The 26557-nt window shown below is 38.1% G+C and overlaps 1 long non-coding RNA gene across 5 annotated transcripts in view; it reads right to left on the bottom strand.

Moving 5' to 3' along the window:
* Positions 1-23785, bottom strand: part of LOC105470966 (uncharacterized) — a 46245-nt gene extending 22460 nt beyond the window's left edge. Inside the window, exons 1-4 of one of the 5 annotated variants that reach the window (XR_980899.2) lie at positions 23719-23785; positions 16902-17073; positions 11205-11298; positions 10643-11018 (exon numbers count right to left, since the gene is read on the bottom strand). This is a non-coding gene — a long non-coding RNA (uncharacterized lncRNA). Of the gene's footprint in view, positions 1-10642; positions 11019-11204; positions 11299-16901; positions 17074-20584; positions 20672-23507; positions 23681-23718 lie in introns of those variants that run through there. The other 4 variants (XR_011619319.1, XR_980898.2, XR_011619320.1 and 1 more) reach the window with 4 other exon arrangements.
* Between the last annotated feature and the right edge of the window lie 2772 nt (positions 23786-26557).

The raw sequence follows: 26557 nt of genomic DNA, 5'->3' as shown, positions 1-26557 counted from the left end.
GAATATCTTTTCATGTGTTGTGGCCTCTTCAGTTTATTTCATCAGTGTTTAATGGTTTTCATTGTAGAAGTCTTTCACTTCTTTCTCTTTCTCCTTTCCTTCTGTAATTTCTATTATGCATAAGCTGGTTTAATCATGTCCCAGAGTCTCATAGGCTCTGTTAATTTTTTCTGATTATTTTTTTTCCTTTTTCCTAGACCGATTTTTTCTTTCACCACTTCAAACTCTACTATTAATCTCATCTAGTGAGTTTTTTTATTTCAGTTGTTTTACTATTTAGCTTCAGAATTTTTGTTTGGTTCTATTTTAAGATTCTTAAATCTTTACTAATATTTTCTATTTGGTAAAATGTTTTTATACATCTTTTCAGTTCTTTAGACACTTTCTTTAGTTCTTTAAACATATTTTTTATGTTTAAAAATGTCTGGGCTCTTTTGAAGATGGTTTCTATTAATTACTTCTTTTCCTGTGTATGGGCCATGGTTTCATGTTTCTTTGCATGTCTTGTGATTTTTTGTTATTGTTGAAAAATGGACATTTTAAGTAGTGTAATGTGGCAACTCTAAAAAGAAGATGTTTCCCTCACCAGGGTTCGTTGTTGTTTATTGTTGTAGTTGTTACTGTTTGTTTAGTATTCCTTCTCTGAACTAATGCTGTGATGTCTGTATTTTTTGTAGTGTGTGGCCACTGAAGTAACTGCTCAGTTAGCTTTTTAGTTGGCTGATTAATAATTGCACCAACATTTAGTTAAATGCTTTGAACGAATGTCTCCTAGCTTTTGTCAAGTGATTTGAGGATATGTATTGGGGAATGCGTCAGTGCTCTGGAAGACAGTTTACAACTTTGCTTAAGTCTTTATTTTGTGCTTGTTCAGAGCCTCAAGTTCAGCCAAAGTGAGAGATTTGAGTCTTCTCATGTCTTTCAATTATACAGCCCTGCTTATGGACGTGGCCTTTTAGATTCTCAGAAATGTATCAGAGCTTTTCAAAGGTCATTATGGAGGGTTCATTTCTAATTTTGTCTTCTTTTCTTTTATTTTCTCATTCATTGGTTAGCTTAACATATTCCTGAGACTATGCCTCCTCAGGTAGCTTTGATATTAAACAAATTGTCATTGATTATTTTTGACAAATGCCTCATGGATAGTACTGTTTGCATAGAGCAAGTTCTGAGTCAGGTCAAATAAAGACAAACCCTGGGAATAGGGATTTTTCAATGAGCTACTAGGCAGATGAAATAGTGACAATTCTCTAGCAATGAAACTTTTTGAGGCACTCCAAACTTGTATATCCAGTGGATGATAAGTGATTGGTTTTCACAGCTACTGTAGTTTTGAGGATGCTTTTAAGAAGTCCACCAGAGAGCTGTGGGAAGAGTGATCAGATCAGGGCACAGTAAAATACCACAAACTCATAGTTCTTATGGAGAATGTCTTTTTCTTGAATAAACATCCCTTGGAATATTTGCAAGTTTTTAGTTAATTTTCAGTTTCTCATTTCTTTTATAAAGAAGCTGATTTTCAGAGGTTCTTACTCCACCATTCTGAAATTTGAAAACTGAGAACTACACATTTTTGAATCAAGCAGTTTCTGATGTGTGACGATTACTTATTTGTAAAAAAACAATTTCCTATGGTTCAAAGTAGTATATTCTATTTTGCATTAACCTGAGCCTGACTGTAGGCAATCATTTGGGAATCCAGTAATGTTGAGTGTAATATGGTCTACTTACTTCTTGCTAATTACAGTAAAAGTAAAGGCAGAGTCTTTCTTCTGATTCAACACAGCACCTTTCTTCTTCATGTGCTGCTTTAAAAATGTATCCTGCATTATTTTCATCTAATTCTACCTGGTCTAGAATTCATAGATCTTGGTTTAAGAATCATTTTTGAATTTATGAGCAACCTTATAGATTGCATTTGCACCTGCTAAAAGTTTACTTAAAATGCATACTTTTTATTTATCAATGGTCTTGTATTGAGAGTTGCCTCTCCAATTCCCTTTGCAAAAGGCATGTGATGCTCCTTAAATGTTTGCCCTTATTTCAAGTGCTGTCTGCTTAGTACTTGTGCATCTTACTTGCTAAGTTGAGTTATCTGCCTTGTGTCTCCATTATCTGCAGTAGAGAGCACTTTCTGCCAAGCAGTAGAGGTTGGAAGGTTCATATATGCTCCCTGGCAAAGAAAGTCACTTTCCGACATGAAAATAAATTTTCTGCTGCATAGCATTTCCTGTATAATGTGATTAACTAGTCCTTCAACTGACACACAGGGAGGAGATTTGCCATTTATTTGCTTTGTGCCCTATAGTGTACAGGCTTTAGTTACCTACCTTGAAAGAAAATCCTTCTCTATCTCTTTATTATATTCTGAATACAGTCCAAACACTTTAGCATGGGGTTTGTCCATTACTATTTTTCTAGTGCCTGGAACATAGTAGATGTTCAGTAAAATATTTATTGACTGAATTAATTCAAGTACTTTTATTAACTTTCCAACCTCATTATTTCTTTAATAATCAGTCCATGCTCTGAGTTCAGTGGAACTTTCTTCCATTGCCTGAACTCTCCATGTGCTTTTCACATTCTCTTTTTAAATTCATTTATTCTGCCTTGAATGCCTTGCCCATGAGTCCATTTTACCTATGGAAATTATGTGCCTCCTTCAAAACACTTTATTTTTTCCCTGGCAGTGCTAATTGATCCCACAAGACATTATATATGCCTCAATTTTGTGTATCACTACATACTACCTTGTAGTCAAATCAACTGTAAAAATTATTACATACATGCTGTGAATCAGGCATCTCTTATGAGGCATTTCAGATCTTCTCAGCCTCACTTGTCCTGTGATGCAGTCATCACTGTTGTGTAAACTAACTCTGTGTGCACTCAGACACACTCCAGCAAGTATAAACTGCCAGCACTCTACCTGATGCCCATGTCAGTTCCTTTCTCCTCCTGTGCTGGATCTTCCCTCTGGATAGTGAGGCATTAAAGACTGCAAAAATTCATTTGCTCCCATACATGTACAACAGAGAAGTATGAGACACTTCAGGTTATATGGGGCAAAACTCACCAATAGAAGACAGAAACTGGTAAATCAACTTTTCTATCCTTTTCCTCAAGAATAGACTGCCCTAAAAAGTGTTAGCTAGATGTCCTTTAAAGAGATTGTCTTGTGAGATTAAACAATCATTCACATTTAGTAGCTGGCAGTAGTGCAATCCATAGCAAATTCTTTTTTCCTTTTCTACATCCAGCTATTCCTTTTCTTCCTGTTCCCAGAAATTTTACTCACTCATAAAAATGCACACAAGCTTTTGCCATAGACTTTGTTTGCTGGGAAACCCAGACTATGACATAATGTGCACCTACTCTCAATTCCAGAACTAAAAAAAAAGAAGAAGAAAATGTAATTCTCACCCTGAAGGATAAAATTGGGGGAAGAAACATAAATTATTAGCCATAATAAAGGGTACCATCTGAAATCATCAAACTATGAACACAGTGCTAAGGAAGCAGAAATGAAATGACATTAAATTCTGCTAGTTGACACCGGTTTGATAGACTCAACACAAAAGATAACATTGAGTTAGCCTTCAAAGAATGAGAAGAATTATGCCAGATGGGTAAGAGAGACGAAAAAGAGCAACAAAGACCAAGAGAGTAGCATGAGTGAAAGGAACAGAGGTGGAAAACTGCTTTACGGACACTAGCTATTTAATCATTTGCATTACATATTTGATTATAAGTTCTTTGAAGAGAAGGAACAAATAATAGGAATTTGGTAGAATCGATCATTTTCTTCATTCACTGAGTGATAACTTGCCAAATTCCTGCTCTGTAGGTGAGTGCTCATTAGGTCTGAGTTCTTAGTTCACCTTTTCCAAACTAAAGCTCCATGTGAATGTCCAAGTGTTACTTGCTATACAATAGTAGATAAAAATCCATTTCTTTGTTATTTTGACAGCATTTTGTATTTGAAGGTGCAAACCAATGTTGCATACATATTGCATCTGTGCAAGTCAGCCTCACAATGACTGCTGTAAACATTTATGTGAACAAGCATTTATGTGCAATACTCCTGTGCAGATTCCCAGGGTTAGAGGAAATGATTGGAAGGATATGGAAGATTTCAGGGATAAAGAAAAGTGTCAAGACACAGAAATGTTTTTGTGCTCACATCTTATCACATTGGATCTCTTGTAAATTTGTGGCTATATTTTTCTTACCATTCTAGGAAAAGAAGACCTTGATATAATTTGGATATTTGTCTCTGTTCAAATCTCACATTGAATTGTAATCTCCAATGCTAGAGGTGAGGCCTGATGGGAGATGTTTGGATCATGGTGGTGGATTCCTCATGACTTGGTGCTGTCTTAACAATAGTGAGTGATTTTTCATAAGATCTGGTCATTTAAAAGTGTGTGGCACCTCCCCCTCCACTCTCTCTCGCTCCTGCTTTCACTGTGTGAGATACCTGCTCGCCCTTTGCCTTCTACCATGAGTAAAAGCTTCCTGAGGACTCCCCAGAAGCAAATGCTACTATGCTTCCTATAAAGTCTACAGAATCGTGAGCCAATTAAACCTCTTTTCTTAACAAATTACCCAGTCTCAGGGATTTCTTTATAGCAGTGCAAGAATGTCCTATTACAGACCTATTGTCTGTATTATCTGTATCTTCTGTGTTGATTTATAAAAACCATTTAAAAATTCATTAAAAACATTTGCTAGCACTGTGGTAAATGATAGGGCAGAAAAGGCAAGTCCATTCATTCTCCTTTGCCAACATAGTAGATTAGTGGTGGCTGCCTTAAGCACAAGAATGAGTGTGTTTAAGCCAAATCTAGGATCAGAATAAAAGCATTCCATGATCAATAAGAAATGCCTGCCTCTGATGAGGGAGGGGTGTTGGCAGGCACTTGCCTTGCATTTCTTCTACCCTTGCTGTAGTATTGCAGGATCAATGAAGACACTTGCTCTCTTGGAGCACTTAAGTTAGTGATGACACTTGCAGATAACTAACTAACATAGCTTAACAAGGTGAGACTGGAGCCAGAAGTTGGAAGGCTTCAATCATTCAAACTTTGAGGGACAAGGCTAAAGATATTTCAAAAAGAGTCACTTAAATCTGTTTTGTATCTAGTGCTTTCCCACATAATTACATTTGAAAAACTGTACAGCATTAAAAGTATGTGAAAACACTGACATCATCCAACCCCTCTAAAACTTATTTCCAAATTATTCATTCATTGTCACCATGGACAGACTCTGTAATATTGGTTCTCTTTTTATATGTGTATATTTAACCACCCCTAGGAGAATATGAACTCCCAGAGACAAGGGTCATAGCATCTGCTTCATTTCACCCTCCACCACGCTGAGGAGAGTGTTTTTGAATGAATCAGTGAGGAACTAAGGGGATTTAACCTTATTTACCCCTAATACATAGTTAGACAGTTTCAGTGGTATAAACGTTCTGAAAACAGGGGTGGTTAAAAAAACCTCAATAATTAATTCTGTTTCAAACTCAAAGACACCTCATGTTAGCATTCAGTGACACCCTTACCTAATATTCACTTGAATGGCAGTATTTTCAAGGACTATTCAACAACAGAGAGTCAAATTCGTTGAATTTCACATGCAAGGCTAATAAAATCATGGAATATTGTGGTTCTAGAGAGACAGTGAGAGGCATGGGTAATTTAAAACAACCACCACAAAGCTCATTTGCCTTGACGGCAGGCAGACGAATCAGCTAGCCTGGCTACTTAGCGTTCAGGTTCACTTTGCCCGGGTCACTCAAGTGGCTTCCTTCCCTTTGTTCTATGTGGAGGCTGCTGGGCCATGCTGTGCCTTCTGGCTGGGCAGACAGAATGCTTTCAATTTAGACCATGGAGTTCCCAGCTCAGGAAAGGGCAAAAATTTGGTCAAACCCAACAGACAAATGATTGCCTTTGGTTTGATTCCAAATGAGAATCAGTGCAGCGTGACTGCTGATGAAAAAGGACTGCACAAGGTAGAAATAAATTGATAAGATAACTGCATAATTTTGCAGTCATTTGGCACGTGGCCAAGCTAGCATGGGTCCCACAATAAATCGCAATTGTAAGACTGAGACTGACGGGAAGGCATGTAACAATTAGCATTTTCACTCAAGCTAAATGAAGTCTTCCTTTCCTTTCCCTTCTTCCCTTCCCTTCTCATTCCTTCCTTTCATTATTTTTTCCCTTTCTATCCCTCTTTTGCTACTCGCTTTCCACATGCAGCACAGCATTTTCACAAATACCTAGAACAACCTATGTGAATAGACTCCATTTAAAAATGTAAAATGTTTTTCACAGTAACCTTCACTAATACATCAGTCCTAAAGACTTCATGATGAAGAAATATATCTGTGTGAGAGAGGCATGTGATGTGCCTTTTGAATTCCCAAAGCTTTGATAAAAGAGGAATACATAAAAACTTTATCAGGTTTGTAGGTTCTGACTTGAAAAATAAAGCCAAAGAACAATTAAATCTACCACTTTATTTTTGCTAGCTTACTGTTACTAAGTTGATAAATCATTCCTTCTTAATTGGAGAGTTGTTCCCCCATCCAGTTAGGAGAGTTAAGTGAAAATACCCGTCTTGCAATGAAAAGGTAGATTATTTGTCACAAATTATATCCTCGACAGGCGAGTTGGAGCGATAGATGAGCAAGTGTGAACATATCTAATTATAAGAGGTTTTGGAGGAGAGAGCCGGCAAGAAATATATCTATAGATCTCATCAGCAAACAGATTTTGGTAGATAGATTAAATTAATGGCTCAATTTTTTCTCCCCTCCAAAGCCCATGCAGTGTCCATGCTTTTTGCAATGCAATTTGCAGTTCCTCCTATTTCTTACTTACAAAATGTACTTTGGCTGATTAGATGTTAGCAGACTTCATGAAAGCAAAGGTTTGTAATATGTTTATATGGCTAATCTTGCTCTCTTCTGCCTTTGCAATTACCATGAAAACTGTGTGCCCTTGGTAGGTTGCTGGTCTAAGGATCTGGCGTGAAACTGCAGCTTGCACCCAAGCCCAGAATGGATCAACCAATCAGTAGTGATCCTCACATATATGAGTGATAATAAAGGACTGATGTTTTAAATGATTAAGTTTTGGGGTGGTTTGTTACATAGCAATAGCTGACTAGTACATAGGCAGCATTTGAAAATAGGAGGAAAATTATTTCAGGCAGGGTAAAACTATAAAAAGCTAAACAAGGCTCAGGAAAAGTACAGGATAAAGCTGGTGCCAATATGTTATAGTCCATCTGGTTGAGAATGTTCCCTAACCTCAGTCTACATAAAAATAAGGATTAAAGAGTAGAAAGGAGAACATAGTGGAAAGTGCCTTTTGGGAATTTGGGGAAGTTCAGAGAAATGTAAGTTTGTATTTATCAGTCTCTCCCTCTTGATGTCACCACAAAATCACCACCTTTTTTACATTATTACTAATAATATTTAGAGACTTTATATATTTTATTTAATCCTTACCATCATCTGGTGTTTTTATCCTAATTTTATAAATTGAAAACTCAAATTTGGAGAAGACATGTAAATAGAAGGTGTCAACGACTCTAATTTCTATTTTTTTTTTAATATACTGATCTTCATTTTCTTTGTTTTTTGTATTTTGTTCTACTGTTCAATGTTCTGCACCAATCTATGCCATCCCATACTGGTCTATATACTAATCTTATTGACAGTCTTCTTCAATTGTTTAAACTTTTAAAACAATTTTTTTTTGCATTGCCAGGAACTTTTGGCATTTGTCTATAATATATATGTATGTGATTTATTTACATATATTTAGCTAGGTTATTGCATTTTGTGTAGACACGGTATGAGAAAAAGATAGAATGCCTCTGTCAGCCATCTAATGACCAACTCTAACCATATTTTAATTAAAAATCATATATGGTTATTCTTCTACCTGCTACACTGATAAATAATTTATCTAAAGTGGTGAGAACTTCTGCAGTTCAGATAGATTCATTTAATTAAAATAAGTGTTTAAAATGGCAGAGCTTATGAGACAATGCTTAAAAACACAGTTTGAGTTTTCTAATGAAATCTTCCTACTTCTTATTAAAACGCTAGTGAAACTACGTATGCACGCACACACATAAAAATGCAAAACAAACAGGAAAAAATTACAATTTCACTCTAATTGCTAAAATATTGGAAGGATTACTAGAGAGCTCAGGTATAATGGAACTGCATTTAGACATAAAACAGTGCGACTGACAAGAAGGACTAAAGGGAAAGAATTGGTCTTTCAGGGCAATCTCTCTGTTGCTTTCACTCTTGTTTTCATTTTCTGTTTCCCTCTAACTCAAACACAGAGCGCCTATAACAAATTGAACATTAGGCCGATGTCCCATGATGGGCTATGATGTGTTCCCAAGGAGCCCAGAATCCTATCTCATTCTTCTTCTCCTACCACTTGTGAGGGGATGAGAAAGGAAAGTGGTGTGCCATCCTAAAATGTACTATTCCCTACTTGTGAGAGCTATTGAAGTCATAGAGCAGTACATTGCAAAGCTATTTGTACTTTTGGTTAAGAAGAAATAAAGACTTGGGAGGCTGAGGCGGGAGGATTGTTTGAAGCCAGGAGACCGAGACCGGTCTGCGCAACAAAGTGATAACCCTGTCTCTATTTTTTTTTTTTTTTTTAATTAGCTGGAAGTAGTGGTGTTTGCCTGTAATCCCACCTACTCAGGAGGCTGAGGGGAGGGGATCCCTTGAGCCCAGCCATTCAAGACTGCAGTGAGCTATGATGACACCACTGCACTCCATCCTGGGCAACAGACTGAGACTCTGTCTTGAAAATAAATAAATAAATAAAATAAAGACAATTTCATATGAGTGACACTAGCATATTAATTGTCATGATCAGAAAGGGCCAAGAAAGAGTGCTGTTTTGCGGCATCCTAATAGTCTCTTTCTGCAGTGTGTTCTGGATCCACTGAAGTTTTTGAGCCAAGGCTAGGCCATTTCTCTAAGCAATGTCAGCCAATGACTGCAGGAGTATCCGGTCCTGTGGGAGAACTAGGACCACATCTGCCCAATGTGGGAATCCTCTATAGGCTGTCTTTGCACGGGAGCTTCCCATTAGGTTGGCTGGGACTTTCTCAGAGCTTTGCTGCAGTATGGGGCCTTTCCTAGCCAAAACTCTCTGTTCTTCCCCCTCCCTTTCACAGGTCTTGGACCTATGGACTGAAGGTGCTCTCTGTCTAATTCTCCTTCTTTTCCCCTTAGATTTCATGGCACTTCTCTTAATTCTGACTATTTCTCCTAATTCTCCTATTTCTGACTCCATCTTGGTGCCTGCTCCCCAAAAAGCTCAACTAATACAAGGAAGATCTATGAATCTAGAGCTGAAGAGAAAGGACTAGGCTGGAGATCCTGGTTTGATATTTTCAGCCCTTAGGAGGGGGTTGTAGTCATGACCAAGAATGATATCTATAGACTGTGTATAAAGACCTTCTTCCCCATAGCACCTATTGCACATTCAAGTTAAAGGTCTAGGGCTACACAAATTCATGCCATGTACAGATAGATCTAGCTAGTCTCACTTCATCCTTCTTATTGTTACTTTTAGTCCTTGAGTAAAAGGCTTCCTTCAAATTTTGTAAACAAGTAGACACCAGTGGAGTTTGGGTCAATAATTTTATGCCCAATATAAGAAAAAAATAGACAGCTACTTCTTAGAGAATGGTATCTAATTAAGGCTGTTTCTTGGTTGTTGATGAAGCATGTTACCAATCTGTGGGTGATGTGGAGAAAATGTGACAATTGGGGAATTGGCCTTGCCACCAGCTAATTGTAGGACTAAGAACAGTCATTCATCCCATAGCATTGATGGGGGAGACCTTTCCCCCAATTGGAGGGCTCAGCCTCTCTCATCTGAACTTTCCACTGAATTAACTATCCACAGAAGAACCAGGTTCATCACAGCTCTTAGTGCTCTGTTTCTCCATTTGTCCCTTTTATCTCTTTCCAACCTCCCTTGTTGGGTCACACATCTTGCATATTGATTCTGTTTTCAGAATTTCAGTTAGAAAAGTTCTTTTCCCATTTTAGCTCAAGAGTTGATAATAGGACTTGATTGTGTCATCTCATTTCTGTAATTTTATTAGGTTCAGAACAACGTTTGGGGGCATTTTGTCACATCTTTTACACGTACTTAAAAGTGCAGGTCTTAATGTTGAAGTAAAGTACTCTAAAGAAGAGTGCCCTGCAGCAGATAGAATAATTTAAACTCTAAAGCAGAGTTTGGCAAACTTCTTTTCTAAAGAGCAAGACAGTAAATATTTTACAGTTTGTGGACCCTGTGCTTTCTGTTACAACTACCAGCTCTACTATTAAAGACCAAAAGCATTCATAGAGAAGGCACAACTGAACTTTATTTTTAAAAACAGGTGGTAGACAAGATTTGGCCCATGGACTGCAGTTTGCCAACCTCTGGTCTAAAGCACAACGCAGTACTTTTTAAATCTTTTAAAACAGAAAGCAAAAACATTTACAACATTTACATTGTAAATACATATGTGAAAATTATGTAATATGAATTTTCTAGCAACAATTTGGTCGTCTCAAACTTCTATTCATCTGACTATAAATTTATGTATCATATTTTTACACTTTTACTTTTAATGAATTAAAATTCTCATTGTTGAGTGCAGGCTGCTATAAAATAAAACTTAGAATGCCTGAATTTCATAAAGCAATCCATTAGTTCTTGTCATTATGACCTAGTAAGAGTAGAAAATATTTTGAAAACTGAATTAGTTTCCAGTTTATATTCATTTATATTTGTTTGCATTTTACAATTTTTTTTCCATCTTTTTTTATTAGTTTGAAAGCAAGGCCTATTTAAATTCTGGAACTTTTCTCGGAAATTTCACAGTCCTCATTCCGTGATGAAGGAGGTGACTAGTTGCCATGGAGATGATTACCAAAGCTTCATTGAGGTTTGTGATTTCTGGCGGGAAATGAGCAGCAAGAACAAGTAAAATTTTTATGGCATTTTTAAATTTCAAAGCTAACCTTTAAATTGACCCTGTCATATTATCACTGGGATTATGTAATTTTAATTACTTCTACTGGTTATAAGTTGTTGGATATTAATACTAAAGCTGAGCCGTCTGGAACACAAAATTAGACATACCCGTAGGCCGTATCCTGTATTCAAACCACAACTCTCTCTGGGGAGAAAGAGCTAGAAGAATGGCTTCTCAAGGTTTCTGAATGTTGTTAGGTTTCTGTGTAAATGAGAGATAGAAAATATAACTTTATGAGTTTTTGCCTCCTGACATGTTTGCATTGGCAATTTTTAGGGTAGACTAATGGGAAGAAAGTTGGATTGGTAATGAAAATTAGGCTCAAGCTCTGATTGTGTTACATATCTCATTAGACTAAAGTTGTCAGATTTAGCAAATAAAAATATGGGATGCACAGTTACATTTTTATTTCAGATAAACAATGAATACGGTTTTAGTACATGTATGTCCCATGCAATATTATACTAGAAATTACTCATTGTTTAACTAAAATTAAATTTTAACTGAGCATTTTGTATTTTATGTGGCAGCCCTTCCTTAGAGAAATCACATACATAATCTTTCTGAGCCTCCCAATATTTTCACATTACACTAGTTTTAATCTAAATACTTTTAGCATTAATAGGATTTTCAAGGTTAGGAAAGGCTAACTGCTATAACAAGTGATCCTCAATTCTTATTGGCTTAATACAACTTGAGGTGTTTTTCTTGCTCACATCACATCCAATGGGGTTCAGTGAGCTGTCTTCCACATGGCAGCTTAAGGACATAGGCTCCTTTGTGCAGCTTCATCATGTTTAAAATATGGTCTCAATAAAATTAAACTGTAAAATACACCCCTCCCATTGGTGGAAACCTGTCGTTGTTACTACTTAGACTTAAGGTGCTTTTGAATGTTAAATTAACCATAATCCTACAAAGAAGAAAGGGCTTTTGTGCATCTCTATTCAATTTTTACCACATGTGTTACTTTTGCTCATCTATTCACTTCCATGTGTCTGGCACTAGTTTAGGCACTGGAGATAAAGTAGTGAACAAACTGGATACCTTCTCTTTCTTTGGAAAGTTTTGTTCTAGTTGGAAGAGACAGGAAAAAACAAACAAAAAATAACTATATATCGGTACTATGAAGAATAATAGAGCAGTATACAGGGAAAGAGAGTTAACGGGAAGTGTATTAGACAGAGTTGTCAGAATCTTTGTGACAAGCTAATATCTCAGCAGAAAGCTAAAGGAAATGAGAATGCCTGGAGAAAGAGCTTTCCATGCAGAAGAGGCAGCAAGTACAAGTCCTAGGGCAAGAATGCATTTGGTGTGCAGAACAGTTAGAAGGCTGCGGTGGCCAGAGCACAGTGAGCAAGGCTAGGAGTGGTAGGAGAGTAGCTCAGAGACACAGGCCATTGTAAGGATTGAGGGTTTTACTCTGAGATGTGAAGCCATTGAAGTGTTTTGAGCAGAACAGTGATTTAAGAACAAGAAATCTTAAAAGCCATTTAAAACTTGTGTTACCTTGTTGACTATATACTGCAGAGTTTATGTCAAACTATCTAGGGCAAGGCTGTAGCAAAAGATCAGTCATGAGGCTGTTACAATATTCCAGGTGAGAGGTGATGCACTTGAATAGACATAGTGAAGTTGGAAGGAAGTGGATGCATTTTGAATACATTTCAGAGATAGAGGAGAGATTAGCTTAAGGTGTCATGTAACACAAAATGAAGAGGCAAAGCTTATTCTGAAGTTCCAGGCATGATCCACTGGAAAATAGACTGACATTTACTAATATAAGTCTACGGAAGGAACTAGTATAGGGGTATTAGAGATCAGGCGGGTTCAATGTTGATAAAGTTAAATTTAATGTGCCTTCAATAAGTTAAAAAAGCCATTGAATGTGTTACATTAGTTATCTAAGTGGAGAATTATATCCAGGATTCAGTAGAGAGATTGAGGCTAGAGGTGAAACAGAGTCATCACTGTACCAATGGCATTCAAGCCTTGAGATTGGAGATGGTCACCAATGATTGTAGACAGAAAAACGAAGAGGTCAAAGGACAGGGCCTTGGAACAGCCCAACATTAAGGTGTCAAAGAGAAGAGAAAAAAAATCAGCAAAAAAAAAATACTGAGAATGTATAGCCAAAGAGCAAAAAAATTGGGAATATGTACCCAGAGAGGTAATTCAAGGAAAGATTCAATTAAAAAGCCAATGGAATCAAAACTTCAAATGCTACTGCTTGGTTAAATTATTTAATTCAAATTAAATAATTTCATTTAATCCAAATTAAAGTATTAGATTAAGCAAAGTGAACATCTTTGGTGACATTTAAAGATGGAGAGATGGAGATGAAAGCTTAAGTAAAGTTAGGCCAACTTCCAGCCACTTGAACTAACTGAAGTTGGTTCAATATAGAATGGGAGGAAAGTAGAGGCGCAGGTACAGATGATTCTAAAGAGTTTTGCAGTAAAATAGAGCAGATAAATTATTACTTCTTTAAAGTAAATCTAAATTAGTCCCCAATTTGCTTTCACTAATCCCACAATCATTTACTGCATGTCAGTTACAAAAAAGGCATGACACCAGGTGCAATGGATACAAAAATAACTATGACATGCTGCAAGCTTGCTGCACTCATGATTAGGGAGAAAGAGGTGCAAATAAAAGATTACAGGTCAATGTGAAATGTGTTATTAGAGTGCTATGGTAGTATGCTGAAAAATGGCAGTGACTCAGCCTTGGATGGTCAGGGAACAACTCACAGAGGTGACGGTAGCACAAACCTTTAAAAGATAATTGGGCTTAAGCAGATGGTTAAAGACTTAAGCATGTTCGTAGTGAGAGATATGGCATATGCAAAATCTGGAGAGCATCCACCACTAATTCTGTTGGATTTGTAAATCTTTCCCCACATTCTATTAAAGTCGAGCTCCAGATACATTCTTTAGTGTTTGGAAGTCCTCCTCATCTTCCCACATGACTCCTCTAGTCCCTACACATATATGCAACCCACAACATGCTCCGTTATTGCCATTCAAAGTGTGGTCCTCATAACAACAGCATCACATGTGAACATTTTAGAAATACAAATCCTTGGCTCCCATCCCACACCTACCGAATCAGAGTCTCTGGTGGTGGTACCTAGGAACCTACATTTTAACAAATCCTTCAGATGGTTCTGATGCAGCTAAGGTTTCAGAAGCAACTTGTCCAGGTGCCTACAGATTTCTTCTTTTTTAAAAATTTTGTCCCTCTTAGCATTCAGTGGAAATGCTCATAATTAAGGTTATGTGTTCACTAATTTAGTCTCTCCATATCTACTGATAAAAAGTTATTTTGTTCTGAGTTCCAACATGCCATTAGCAGGTGCTTCCATGAAAATAACCAAGTAAGTAACCACAAATTCCTAAAGTGTTTTTCTTTAGGGAGTACTTGCATTTTAACCAGGTTCTGAAAGGGTATTTCTGCTGAAGAAAGCTGAAGTGAGAGATATTTGCCTGTGTGTATATCTAGAAAAAACTTAGTTAAAATTTTATTTTTTATTTTAGATTCATGAGGTATCATGCAGGTTTGTTACAATGCATAATGCTGAGGTTTGGCTTCTAATGATCCCATTGCCCAAGTAGGAAACATACTATCCGACAGGTAGTTTTTCAACCTTAACCTCCTTCCCTGCTTTTGCAGTCCCCAGTGTCTATTGTTCCCGTCTTTGTGTCCATGTGTTGCCAATGTTTGGCTCCTGCTTATAATTGAGAACATATAGTTTTTAATTTTCTGTTTCTGTGTGTTAATTTGCTGAGGATAATGGCTTCCACCTGCATCCATGTTGCTGCAAAGGACGTGATTTTGTTCTTTTTTATGGCTGCATAGTATTCCATGGTGTATACGGTGTATACGTACCACATTTTCTTTGTCTTATCCACTATTGGTGGGTACCTGGGTTGATTCCATGTCTTTGCCATTGTGAATAGTGCTGTGATAAACATATGAGTGCAAATGTCTTGTTGGTAGAGCAACACCATTACTGGGTATATACCCAGATGAATATAAAGCATTCTACCATAAAGACACATGCATACAAATGCTCACTGCAGTACTATTCACAATAGCAAAGACGTGGAAATCAACATAAACACCCATCAATGACAGATTGGATAAAGAAAATGTGTTGCATGTACACCATAGAATACTATGCATCCGTAAAATGAATGAGATCATGTCTTTTGTGAGAACATGGATGGAGCTGGAGGCTATTATCCTTAGAAAACTAACGCAGGAGCAGAAAACCAAATACTGTAGGTTCTCACTTACAAGTGGGAATTAAATGATAAGGAACTTATAAACACAAAGAAGGAAACAACAGACACTGGGGTCCACTTGAGGGGGAGGGTTGAAGAACGGAGAGGAGCAGAAAAGATAAATATTAGTTACTGGGCTTAATACTTGGATGATGAAATAACACGTACAACAAACTCCCATGATAAGAGTTTACCTATGTAACAAACCTTCACATGTACTCCCAACCCTAAAATAAAAGTTAAAAAAAAAAAAAACAATTTATTTTCATTTGGGTTTATACCCAGTAATGAGACTGCTGGGTCAAATGGTAATTCTATTTTTAGTTCTTTGGGAAATCTCCAAATTGCTTTCCAAGAGGGCTGAATTAATTTGCATTCCCATCAACAATGTGTAAGTGTTTCCTTTTATCTGCAACTTTACCAACATCTGTTATTTTCTGACTTTTTAATAAAGTGATGCAGCTTTATTAAAAAGTATCTCTCTGAGGTTTTGATTTGCATGTCTCTGATGATTGGTGATTTTGAGCATTTTTTTTTCATATGTTCGTTAGATTCTGGTATGTCTTGGAAAGAAACTTTATAATAAGACTCAGACACACCAAAATTTAGCACCTCACATCATTGATCATTGAATAAAACCTTGAGACAACCATCAGCATTTCATTAATGAACCTTTATCAAGCACTTTATTTAATGAACCTCCTGGGCTGCAGGAAAGAACAGCACAATTACTCTTATAAATTATAAAAAGTTCTTGGTTACTCCTACCATCTTTTCTAAGGCCTACTCATTCTATTTTCCTTTGAAATTCTAGGTTTAAAATAAGTCGTCTTCTTTCTGACTCTTCTGAAAAATGTCAATTCAAAGCTGAACAAGATGGACTTTCCACTTTTTAAACAGATTAGTATCCCCGAGTCACTTTTAGAAGCTCTGTAAGGGGGATCAAGTGTGCACACTTAGAATATGCCCTCAGTCAAAGGGAGGATCATACACAGTAGGGCTCACCATGAGTGTCCCTGGAATGTAACTACTTTCACAAGCCTGTCTCTTCCTACTGCTATCTTTCTCTCCAGATGCTATCCTCACCACCCCCAGAACATTCCGTATATCTCACGGGTATCCAGAAGCCTTATGTTTCACTCCAAATTACTCTCTGGAAAGTAACTAGAAATAATAATAGCTACAGCTGATACATTTACTATATTCCAACAGCTAAGTGATTTAGAAATGTTATCTCATTTGATCTTTGCAATGATCCATGAGGTAATTTTTATTAGACTTATCTTAAAGAGGCTTAGAGAAGTTGAAAGAAACTTGCTTACTCAGATAGCAAACTCAGGTCTATTGAACTCAAAAGCCATGATATTTTTTATTTCACAAATGCTCAGTCTGTAACATGTCATTTTGCTGCTTTTCCCAGGGATATTTGTGCTTAACATAATCCGTGATAACAGAATGGGTTTGTACTTCCTTGAAGGAACTTGGACACTGATGAACAGGTAGAGATGACCTTACCTGGTTGGCTATGGAAGCCTGAAATCATGCTGTGGGTATTTGTTGTGATACATGAAGGCAAGACTTACGAATAAATGATGATGACAGAGATGTCTTCCCTGTCAGAGTGAAAGCTTTCTGTAGATCTTTCTCCTTACAAGTCAAAGCACATCTTTGAAACAATCAGGAACCCCTGTTTTGGATAGAAGGAATTATTTTAACAAATCAAGTGTTGTAACCTCCCCAAATTCTATAATTTTCTGGGAGGAATATGAACCCCAGAAAGTTTTCAAATACTCTCAGCAGGTACAACTGTTGGGTATGAGTAAACCCAAGCAAGTGTGAGCCATCTCGGCTTTAGCATGTGTGTTAATTAGTATGTCAGATTGTGGGACTCAAAGGTTTGACATTCAGGAGTTCAAATGTTGACTTTACAACCTTCCAGGCACATCTCTGTCTTAGTCCATATTTGTGTTGCTCTAACAGGATCCCTGAGGATGGGTAATTTATAAAGAAAAGAGGATAGCTTCGCTCACAGTTCTGTAGGCTAGGAAGTATAAGAAGCATGGCAAAGCCATCTACTCAGCTTCTGGTGAAGGCCTCATGCTGCTTTCACTCTTGGTGGAAAGTGAAAGGGAAGGGGGGCATGGGCAGAGAGATCACACGGCAAGGAAGGAAACAAAAGAGAGAAACTGAGGAAGCCAGACTCTTTTTTAACAACCTACTCTCATTGACTCTCACAGGAGGGCATTAATCTATTCATGAGGCAACTGCTCCCACGACCCAAACATCTCCCACTAGGCCCCAGGTCCTAACACTCATGCACTGGGGATAAAATTTCAACAGGAATTTTGAAGAGGACAAGCCATAATCAAAACATAGCAGTCTCCACATCTTGCTTTCTTCATTTGTAAATGAAGACGAAATATCTTAGAGTTGTCCTGAGAATTGACACATGTAAAACATTTGGTTCTGTCTTCCTCAATTAATGGTAGCTGCTGTCTTTATGACTATCAATATCTCCTGAATGCAGACATCCACAGGACCCTAGAGATTGCTTCTATAAACTTCAGGCCCCAGAAAATGTATACTACCAGTTTGTAGGTAATACTGTGATGTCAGTGGGTTAGCATGCAGATAATGCTAGTAAAAATAAGCAGTATTTTTGAGTATTTACTATGTACCAAGTCTTATACTAAACATTATATATAAAATATCTTATTTAAGCCTCACAGTGATTCCATGCATGCTAGTGTTACCCCATTTTATAGATGATGAGACTGAAGTATAAGAAATTCAGTAAGTAATCCAAGATCATACAACTGAAAAGACATGAAACTGGAATTTGAACAAAGGTCCGACTAAATGGCTGCCCTCTTCACCAATGAGCTATAAGAACAAATATTTTTAAAGTGCTTGCTAGAGGTAATCTCTTCATTATTAATTCAAGAGAGCATATTATTCTTGGCTTTTGTCTTCAGGTAGTTTTATAAAATAAACACTAAGCACTTCTTGTATTGCAGAAATATCGTCTTGTTAGGGAAGAAGTATTCTCAGGACACTCAGAATCAAGTATGGTTCCATTTTTATTAATTGTATGGGTTCTTTAAAGCTGTTATTGTGGAATCATTCCCATTCCATTAATATAGGACCGATTATAAATTGGAGTGATCTTATTGCTTTTATTTAGTGGAGGGAACGGAGGAGGCAAGGAAGATAAAGAGGACCATAGTGTAACAGATAAATCTATCCCTTCCATTAGCCTGCGCTGGAAGCTTAAAATGCTCCAGGAAAGCCATTTGTGATGTAAATAGGGACGGTGTGGACAGAGAGCTTTTTACAAATCTGCTATTTACCTAAGAGAGGCATCCTGTGGGTTATCCCAATGGAATTCACTTTCCTGCTTGGTTTACCATGGAAGGGAAAGGAGACCTAACAAATAGCCCTTCAGTTTGCTCAGCTGTGAGATATCCATTAACCAAGCAGAAGTTTGCCTGCACACACTGGATGTTTGCACAGCTTGCAGTGCCATCTTTTCAAGACCCACCATTGTGTGGAAAGCACTCCGAAGTCCTAAGTCTATAATAAAGCAAATAGCTTGCACAGTTATGTACTGTCAGGTTCACTTTTTACACTGTAGCCTATGAACGTCATCGGTTAAATTAAACCTCAAGAAGACCAAACACAGTGCATGAAGGTTAAATATGCTCTTGTGTTTGTTGGCACATTAGCCACCAAGCCACTTTCTCTTGAAAGTGTCCTTCAAGACACTTTCTTTCCAAAAAAAGATTAGAAATTTGATTACCAAGTTCAGATAGAGAAAAATTCACTCTCTGAATTTTATTGAGAAACTTTTCCCTAGCAAGTAACCATAAAGCATTTTCCCTTAAGAGTTCAGATTGAGCACATAGTAGAATGATATCCTAGCATAGCTAGCAATTATTTATATAGAGTGGCTTTTCAAAACCACTTGCCCGTGTATTTTCTCATTTGCTTGGAACAAGTATCATTATTATTATTTATTTTTTCTCAAGAGAAAACTAATTCTCAAAGCGGTTCAAGGATTTTCCTAAGATTATTCACCTAGTAAATGGTAGGAAAAAAGCTTAGGTGCCTGTAGTTCTGCCTCCAGGGTCTTTCCACTACTCATCTTCATATACAAATATACTAGATCTTGCTACTTAAAAAGTGTGGTCCCAGCAAACAGTAGCAGCAGCAACAACAATGGCAACAGCATCACCTAGGCAGTATCTCAGACCCCACCCAAGACCTACAGAATCTGAATTTGTTTTTTGGGGTTTTTTTTTCCCCTTCTTTTTTTAGAGATAGGGTCCTGCTATGTCACCCATGTTGGAATGCAGTGGCATGATAATAGCTCACTGTTACCTCAAATTCCCGGGTTCAAGCAACCCTCCCATCTTAACCTCTTGAGTAGCTGGGACTACAGGTGGCACCACCAGATTTGGGCTAATTTTTTTTTTTTTTATTTTGTAGAGACAAGGTATTGCTATGTTGTGCAGGGTGATCTTAAACTCCTGGCCTCAAGCAATCCTCCTACCTCAAGCTCCTAAAGAGCTTGGATTACAAGCATGAGCCACCGCATGGTCCTGAATCTGTGATTTAAACAAGATCCCCAGTTGACATTAAAGTTTGCGAAGTACTCTCATTAAGACTCACAAGTATAGTGGTATCTCCTTTCTCCAACTAAATAATATATCAAAACATTGGCATTTGAAATATTGAGTGTTAAATTCCAACAGGGTAGCTGAGGTCTCGCCATTTCTTAAGACATTACATAGGTTTGCAGATCTATAATTTCATCTGCACTTCTTGAAAATCTCATTTTGGTACACATACACCTGTGTCCGCAGTTACACATACCTTCATCTGAGCAAGAAAATGATGCTGTTTGTCTCTACCTGCTTGGATAACAATGTTCGTTTTTATTAGCATGGTAGATTGTGAGGGAGGAGCAGTAAGCCATCTGGAGCTTGAGCCAGATATTCCGTTAGGAGCTTTCTAGTTGATGCAAACTTTTAAATTAAATGTTCAGTGTCAAGTAAATGCTTGTGAAATTGCAATTCTCCTGCCATATGGTGTGCTGCTTAACAATAGACGATATTTGCTGTTCCTAAAATAAATTATCTATTGGAAATCAATGTTATGTCCAATAGCTTTGCTGATAAACAGTTAAATGAACTCACATTAGTCATTTAAATGTCTTGGTTCTTATTTTCTTGCCTGCAACATTAGATCAAATAATCTCTATGCAACTCATCCAAGTTTTGTCATAGAATTGGAATTTTAAAGTTTCTGAAGATTTGTAGAGCCTGAAAGGACAAAGTGAATTCACAATCAAATAATTTCTTTCCCCCCTGCATTCTTTTGTGAATGGAATCCTCTGGCCCTTCATTAATGGCACTTAAAATAACTGTTTCCTTTATTATTCTGAGCATGAAGGAGTCTCTAAAACTCTCTGCAGTATAGTCCAGCTCAGAACCAAAATGAAGTATACATGATTGAATGTCAAGATGTTGCTGAAGCACTCTGAGAAGTTCACCATATAATGACAGGACTAGGTTCTGGTTTATTAGAGTAGGTGGCCTGGAGGAGGAGCTTGATGGTGAAAATATACACGATGGCAGAAACCTAGTTTCTGAGTAGTTAAATTTGGCCCTTGTCCTTTTGCACTAGGAGTATTTTTTAAAAATAAACTCCAGAAGAATAGCTCACTCTCGGTTTTTAGAGTAGTTTTGGCCCTTTTACTCTTGGTCCGGACTGACACTTCCATCCCAGTTTTCTGCCCAAACACGGTCAATCTGTGAGCAGACATTTTAGAGAAGACCTGTGCTTCTGAGGTGAAGGTGCTACCCAGCTGGTTTTGGTATTTTTGAGGAGGCACCAGCATTCTAACCTCAGATACCTGTTACCTGGGATTATCATGAAAGGGAAGTGGTATGTGTAGGAAATTAAAGAGTTTTAGAAAGAAAGAGAAAGCTAATTCAGAAGCCCAGACAATGCTGGATTGGATAAAGCCCAATAATGCTTAGCACAGGGTCCAGAACATTTCAAATGCCATGTTTAGAAGTTAAAAAGCTGATATAATTTTACTTCATTTAAGGTGGTAGATTCTGCCCTCCACTTACATTAATGAGTAGGGGAGGCATGTGTGCTTAATAGTTTAAATGAGAGCAATAATGGGATGACAGCAGCAAAGCCAGGGCTGACACAGCAGCTTTCATGAGAAACGGTAGTCAGGGTCCAAGGCACAAGGCCTGTCCATGAATCCTCCAGCTTTCCTGGGTCCTCCATTTGTCAGGTTTGAGGGAGGCCAGGCATTTCCTACTGAAAGCACTTTTAGTGAATGAAAGGCTCCTAAGGCTTATTAAAAGAAAAACTTTAGACAAATTAAATTTAATAGGATTTAAATAAGCAAAGAACGATTCACAAATTGGGAAGCCCCCAGAGCTAGAATAGGTTCAGAGTGGTTCTGGCACTGCTGCATGGTAGGATCAGATTTATGGCCTGAAAAAGGAAAGTGATGTACAGAAAAGGAAAGGGAGGCACAGAAACAGCTGGATTGGTTACAGCTCAGTGTTTGCCTTAAACACAATTTGAATAGTTGGCCACCTATGATTGACCAAAATTAGGTGATTGGTACAGGAGAAGGTTACAGTCTGATTGCATATCCAGTTATGTTACAGTTTACTACGGATGGAGAAACCTTTAGACTGAACCTAAAATATGTTAGAAGGCAGCTTTAAGCTAAACTTAGTTTAACAGACAGAATGTGCAGACATTTGCTCAGGTCAGTTTTCCTGGAATTTAAAAATAATCACAGAAATCTCAAGATTGGACAGGAATCCCAAGTGTTGGCCACCAGCTCTTTCTCCCTTTTCTTTTTCCAGTCTTACAATAGAAAAAGCATTTCATATTAGATACCAGTATACACATATATGCATTTATATAAAACTGAAACAAAAGGTTCATAAGATAATATCCTTATTATATATGATCTACTGATAGTTTTTTTTAAACCTGATTAGACTATTTTGTTATGAAGAAAACAGAAACTAACCCATAGTTAACCTTAGATCTGGGATAAAGGGACCCTTTTCTTATGGGTGCCTCCAATTTGTCCACCCAGGAGGTGCTTCCTAGTATCACAAACTCCTTCTCTGTAAGCCTCTGCTGGCTCTGCTGCTGATCATGCCAGTACCTTGAGGCAGAACTGCTGTCACTATGCTGGTCCCATCAGAAAGATGATGCAGACAAATCCCTGTTGCCCTTGTTCCCACCAAAGCACAGCCAGCAAAAGAGAAACCATACCAATAATGTTAACAGATAATTTAATATAAAGACTTTTGGAGATCAGAAAAAAGTGTATAGCAGGCAGGACTACCTTGCAGCTCCCACTCAAATGGACAGAGCAGTGTGTCCCACTCAAATAGACAGAACAGTGAAGCTCCCACTCAAATGGACAGAATTCACATCATGAACTTTTGCTCCAAGAACTACTGCAGGAACATACCAGCAAAACTGAAAGAATTCACACACCCTTTGAAAGAAGTGCTTTGCTGCTGTAAACTCCATGAGACAGCCAGAAAACTGTGAGTGCCCAAAAGTGTGAGGGGGAACTCTGAACACATATCCTCACTGGGGAACCTGAAAATCCAGATCATAGGAGAAAGATTACCCAGAGGTGGAACAAATTTAGAGAACCAAAGGAAATATAAAAGTAGAAGAAGCAGTGGGAAGAGCCCTATAGGCACTCCTGGTCCCCAGGGAAGCCCAGGGAAGCCATTTCTGACCCTATCTCACAGGGTTCCTTGGGGAGGGCTGCTAATGGAATTGAAGAAGGACCACAGGGAGACGGAAACTCCCAGCTGAACTTTTTAATAATTTTAACCTAGCGCAAATTTTCCTGGGCAGAATCATTGGTGAGATGAGGATGGCAAACAGGAAGTGCAGATATAAGCACAGAAGCGGACAGGAGTGAAGCCTGAAAGCCCTGCTTGCTTTCTCAGTGGGGAGACTTGTAGCCTGGGACAAGATCTCAGCCTTGTACACTAGCTGCCTGGTTATAAACTTGGTGCTATTGTGAGGCATGGTGGAAGTGAGACTGACCTTTCTGGCTGTGTGGCAGCTGGGTGAGGCCTGTCAGTGCCAACTTTCCCCCACTTCCCTGGTGTCCTGTACAAAGCAGCAGAGGTAGCCATAACCCTCCTTGGAACATAACTCCATTGATCTGAGAACCACACTCTGATCCCCCACAGTGGCCACAACAAGCCCCACCCAAGGAGAGTCAGAGCTCAGACATACCTATCCCTGCCCCCACCTGATGTTCTTTCTCTACCCACCCTAGTAGCCAAAGACAATAGACAAAAGACATAATCTCTTGGGAGCTCTATGGCCCCCCTCGTCACTTGAGAAACCAGAATGTTTATCCAGGCAACCTTAGGGCAATCTTGTATCCTCCCTATGCTACCACTGCTGATGCACTCTTGATAGCGCCACCTGCTGGCTGGAGGCCAACCAACTCAAGTCATTACAGCAACTCCTAACTCAACAAACCCCCTCTAAGAAAGGAGAAAACAACTGCTAATTCCACTGCCTGTGACTTCGTGGCTAACCAGAGGTCCTAAAAGAAGAAAAAAACAAAACAAATAGCAAAAAAACACAAAACAACAGGATATGGATGAAGAGATCTCTAGAGAAATAGATATAATAAATTTAAAAAATTCACAATTTTTGGAAATGAAAGACACACTTACAGAAATACAAAATACACTGGAAAGTTACAAGAATAGAATCAAACAAGTAGAAGAAAGAACTTCAGAGCTCAAAGACAACACTTTTGAATGAACTCAATCCAACACAGACCAAGAAAAAAAAAATGAACAAAGCCTCCAAGAAGTTTGGGATTATGTTAAATGATCAAACCTAAGAATAATTGGTGTCCTGAGGAAGAAGAGAAATCTAAAAGTTTGGAAAACTTATTTGAGGGAAAAGAAAAACAACTTCCCTGGCCTTGCTAGAGATCTAGACATCCAAATACGAGAAGCTCAAAGAGCACCCAGGAAATTCATCACAAAAAGTCTTCATCTAGGCACATAGTCATCAGGTTATCTAAAGTCAAGATGAAGGAAAGAATACTAAGAGCTGTGAGGCAAAAGCACCAGATAACTTATAAAGGAAAACCTATCAGATTAACAGCAGAATTCTCAGCAGAAATCCTAAACACTAGAAAGAATTGAGGTCCTATCTTTAACTTCCTTAAACAAAAGAATTACCAGCCAAGAATTTTTTATCCAGTAAAACTAAGCTTCATAAATGAAAGAGAGATAAAGCCTTTTTCAAGGAAAGCAAAGTAATTCTTGATGCTGCATCCCAGCAGCTGTCTTCTTCTGAGGCCTCTTAACCATGTGAAGTAAAGGTATTCTTCCTCGTTCTCCTGCTCAAGTAAGCAGGTAGGTACCATTTCAAACACACACACACACACACACACACACATACACTCACACACTCTCTCTGTCTCTCTCTCTCCACATATATGCACAAAATAATTTTCAGAGACAATAAAATCTAGAGCAATGTTTCTACTATAGTTTAGGTGTTTGTTCCCACAAACCTCATGTTGAAATTTGACCCCAAGTTAGAGGTAGGGCCTAATGGGAGATATTTGGGTCATAGGGATGGACCCCTCATGAATAGATTAATGTCCTCCCTGTGGGGGATGAGGAGTGAGTGACTTTTCCCTCTATCGTTCCATGAAAGCTTGTTGTTAGAATGAACGTAGTACTGCCTCTGTCTCTCTAGCTTTCCCTCTAACCAAGTGATTTCTATACAGGCAGCTCCCCTTCACCTTTCACCATGAGTGGACACAGACTGTGGCCCTTGCCAGAAGTAGATGCTGCTGTCATACTTCTTCTGCAGCCTGTAAAAAACCATGAGCCAAATAAACCTCTTTTCTTTATAAATTACTCAGGATTAGGTATTTGTTTATAGCAACACAAATGGACTAAGACAGCTTCTCTACTGGGGTGATTTTGTCCACCAGAGAACATTGGCAATATGCAGAGGAAATTTTGGTTGTCACAACTGAGGGTGGGAGTGCTGTTATCAATTGAGTAGAGACCAGGGATGCTACTAAACTAAGTATTCAATAGGCTTTCACCACAAAAAAAATTATCCAGCCCAAATGTCATTAGTGCTAAAGTTAAAAAACCATGGTCTAGATATATAATATAGTTTACTCTGCAAAGAGTCCCTATTCATAATGATACTTATATTTTATACTATTTAATAGAGGGAGGCGGAACTCACAGCAAATCCACGCGAATCCTCTCCAAAGAAATATTATCTACCATTTCAACCTCATTCTTGGCATCTCTGACTCCATCTGTAAGATAATATGGGTGGTCTGCTAAGAATCTCAAAGTTGGTTCTCATGTAACTTCTCTGCAGTCCTGTTTTGGCAATCTAGCACCATATGTAGGAATGTGGGTACATCTGACACATTCATGCTTTGATGCTTTGTAGTTTTCCAGATGGCCACAAAGTAATGTGTGGCCTATTTCTAGAAGTGTTCAAGAGACCACAAAAGCATCTGTCAAGGAAGAAAGTGAGGGGAGTTCTTTATGGCCTATTGAGTTTTCTCCAAACACATGAAGTATCTGATTGCTTTCACAGTAAGTCTATGAAACAAAATGTGCATAAGCTAATGTGTTGGAAAATCAGTGGTCATAGGTACTGTATTTTTACTGGGACTGTAGTGTTGGTTGACTCTTACTAGAGAAATAAAGACTGTCTTCCTCAGCCTTGCTCCTGCAGCATAAGACGCTCCTGTAGTGGAGGAAGACGTTCAGGCTCTTCAGCCTAAAAAGCAGCAGCACTGTGCACCAATGAGCATGTTCAAGGCTTGGCAGGATTCAAAGAAGGGTTTTCTGCTAACCTTGCCTCCCTGACTGAGCAACATCTTACAGGTATTAAATTATGAACGCTTTGTGAAATTGCTTTGAAAACAGCCCTGCAGAAATCCAAAATAAAGCTGGTATTCCTCCAAGTGTGCCATAAACATGAAGGAAACACTATCCCAAAGGCATCCACAGGCCTTCAGAGGATGGGCTAATAGAATAAGAGCTTTCTGGCAGTTAGAAATCAGAAGAGTTTGTGAG

The sequence above is a fragment of the Macaca nemestrina genome, chromosome 2, assembly GCF_043159975.1.
Source record: "Macaca nemestrina isolate mMacNem1 chromosome 2, mMacNem.hap1, whole genome shotgun sequence".
NCBI lineage: Eukaryota > Metazoa > Chordata > Mammalia > Primates > Cercopithecidae > Macaca > Macaca nemestrina.
Note: the sequence above shows the minus strand (reverse complement) of the source record. Positions and strands in the feature narration are given on the sequence as shown.